Consider the following 3,119-nt stretch of genomic DNA (forward strand, 5'->3'; position numbering starts at 1 on the left):
CGCGGTGGGTTGCCGAGGGGTCACGGGTTCGAGGCCCGGGCACAGCGTCACGCGTTGGGACGCGGGTTCGAGACCCGCGCACGGCAGCGCAATGCTCGCGGGGGATGGAGACGTCGGACCTCTCGAGAGGCACGCTGTCACGTTCTGCCGCCAGCTGCTATCACCGACGCTAATAAAATGCCCAGCACTTTCCCTGACCAGCGGGAGTGGGCTGGTCCAGTGCTTGCACAGCTTTCCTGCTGCTTTCCTGCGCGCAGAAAAGCCTTCCTTGTTCCTCCATCCTTTCATCAGACTACTCCCTGCCAATCAATCGCAGCTTTCCTAAGACAAGCGTCCAAACCCATTGCAAATGGTCACAGACAGGTTATTCTCCAGCAGGACGCTGCTACAATCTGAAGGACCCAGGTGTGGATCCTGCAGTGCGATTCACATGCAGGGACCACGTTGATTACGTGACCACAATGAGTGTGAAAAAGCCTGGTGCTGCTATTTCAGGCCAGGTGTTTTACTGTGCCCTTCCCACAGCTGCACAGCACCTGGGAGGCACTGACTGATCACGGCCCTGCCTTTAGCAGAGCTGTGCTGAATGCTCACCTGGACATTCCCCAAATGCACAGCTTGTTGACTCACTGAGACACTACAAACAGCTAACCAAGGAGAAGGAAATAAAACAGAATCGGTTTTATCTAAGGAAGGACTAAACTCAAGATGACTGCAGTGCTGTTTAAAACTAGTTAATCCAGGGGGCACCAGGACATACCCTGTTCTGAAAAGAACTGCAGTCGGACAGCTCGTGCACTTTGCTTTTCAGTAGTTTATCCAATATCTGTTTGCACTGACTGACAATTTTTAACTTGGAATACCCACACAAAGCATGTATTAAACCTTTTTACATAAGTAAATATTGCCTCTTACAGGAGATGAGGCTGAGACGTGGCTAAACATCAACGCAACTGCAAGCAGCTCCTAGATCTCAACATCCCTTTGGGGGGCACTCAACTTGGCACACCAGTAAGTGTTGGAGCCGCTCAGCACCTCTTGCTGCCAATCACATCGGTGCCAGAGCCATCTGCATGTGGACAAGCAATCCTTCCGTGGGGCTCTGGCTGATGCAGAAGAGCTGACAGGGTTGCAGGGTGAACAGGAAAGGGTGCGGTGGCCGCTGCTGCATCCCAGGAGCTGCACCGCTGGGGCCACGCTTGGACTGCCCAAATCACTTCCCCATCTTCACACAGCTGCAGAATTAGAAACAGCACTCTGGCTAAACCCCCAGTTTATTTTCCATTTCCTTCCTGTATCTCTTCCATGTGTCCACACAGTTCACCCATCAGCTCCCCAGTCAGCCTTGCTCATGCTGCTGTGGATAGTGATTGGGTAAATTCAGCAAGGCTGAGCTGGGGCTGCCCTTCCAAGGTTAATTCAACTCACATTACACTGCCTCAGCACTTTCTGTTTGTCTGAAGCAAATTTACCCTTTAGGAGAAGCTTGCACACAAAGGGCAGGTGCATTCACTAATGTGAGGGCACAGAGGAATCCTTTGAACAGCAGGAGCTGCGTACAGAGAATGAGTAAGAAACTGGATAGAGTTGCTGATGCAAAATTGTTTTAGCTCATTCTGTGGTCAAAACTGGAATCTCACTTGCTGCTTGCTCCCTCCACACCAATTCCTCCTGTTTAATATTAGCCTTCTGGAGACACCCTATACTGTCATCTCTCAGGCATCCAGTGGGAACCCAAGGGAGGAGGTTCAGCTTTAAGGAATGCCATGTTTCCTTTACAAATGCAGAAACTTAACTATCTACGCCCCAAAGAGCTATCAGGGAAAGTTTAAACTTCTTTGTCAAGCTGCTGTTCTTGGCTCGTGTTTCATAAAAAACTGTTTTTCTCATCACAACTCACCGTTTGACATACATTCACTCAGTCTGAAGAAAGGTTTCTGCATCCTGCTTTGTCAGCATCAGCTATTTGCAAAGCAGCTGACACAGAAGTCCTGCTCTTTGTGTTTTTCTTTCCATTTGTAAGAAACAGAGGAAAAAAAGCTACAAAGTTCAGTCTTTGTAAACAGAGAGCACAACAACATGTTTTTTATATGAAATAGATAAATAAGCAAAAAACCTGTAATATTGACCTTTGTAGAACAGAACACAGCTGCCATTGCCTGAGACGCGTTTTTTTCAAGTTTCCACACCTTTAGTTTGAAACAGCTGCACCACGAGGGCCCTGGAAGGCAGCCCAGCAGCACAACCAGCAGAGACACACCAGCACAAGGCTGCATGAGACATGCGCATAACGCACAGTTCTGGGCCTTCAGCTTTGTCTGACAGCAACACGCTCAGAAATCAATGGACAAACCAGGGTAGGTCCTGTATTTATAAAGGAATGTTTGCCTCTATATAGGAAACTGCAAAGCGTGGCAGGAACAGCGTTGTATCACCTTACCCCATCTCTCTGTTCTGCAGTCATCCTAACCCAGGCCTTTCAGCCACCACTAAAGCTTCTTCTCCTCCAAGACCTTTCCCTCCTCAGGCTGGGCAGTCCTTCAGCCCCACAGCCCTCCCCTCCTGATGGAGCCCATCCTTACCAAGGCTTTGCCACACGCCAGCAGCTGCTGCAAGCCCCAGAGCCACTCTGTGATGGGCCCTGAAAACTCCTCTTGCACACCCGAACCTGTGGTAGGCATAAAACCACCTCCACACACACTCAGTCCCCCTATAGGCCTGAAGCTCACACACACACCTGTACGCAGGCTGCCTTTCCTCACACACAGCTGGGCCCATAAGCCTGATCCCTCCCCACACCTGACTCCTTACAGGCCTGCCTTTACTCACACATACACCTGCCCCCCCCACAGTAGCCCAGAGCCGCCTCCTCACACACCTACCCCTTACAGCCCTGCCTTTCCTCACACACCTGGCCCTATAAACCCCAAGCCCACCTCCAGGTCTCCCTTCCCTCCCCCCCCCCGGGCTAAACCCCCCCCAGGGGAACCAATCGCCCGCCGATCTCCACCACCCCCTCATCCCACCGGCCGGGCTGCGCAGGCGAACCAATCGAGCGCCGAGCGCCCTCCTCCACCCCCCACACCCCCCCGCGATCGATGGCCGAGGCGCCCTCAGCT

At 51.8% G+C, this 3,119-nt stretch overlaps 1 long non-coding RNA gene across 1 annotated transcript; it reads right to left on the bottom strand.

Annotated features, from left to right (window-relative positions):
* Window positions 1-666: 666 nt before the first annotated feature.
* LOC116217274 lies at window positions 667-2,970 on the bottom strand. Its single transcript, XR_004161620.1, has 2 exons — window positions 1,901-2,970; window positions 667-1,235 (listed from the first exon to the last, which is right to left on the bottom strand). It is a non-coding gene; the product is annotated as an uncharacterized LOC116217274 (long non-coding RNA).
* Between the last annotated feature and the right edge of the window lie 149 nt (window positions 2,971-3,119).

The sequence above is a fragment of the Meleagris gallopavo genome, chromosome 17 (genome assembly GCF_000146605.3).
Source record: "Meleagris gallopavo isolate NT-WF06-2002-E0010 breed Aviagen turkey brand Nicholas breeding stock chromosome 17, Turkey_5.1, whole genome shotgun sequence".
NCBI classification, from domain to species: Eukaryota; Metazoa; Chordata; class Aves; order Galliformes; family Phasianidae; genus Meleagris; species Meleagris gallopavo.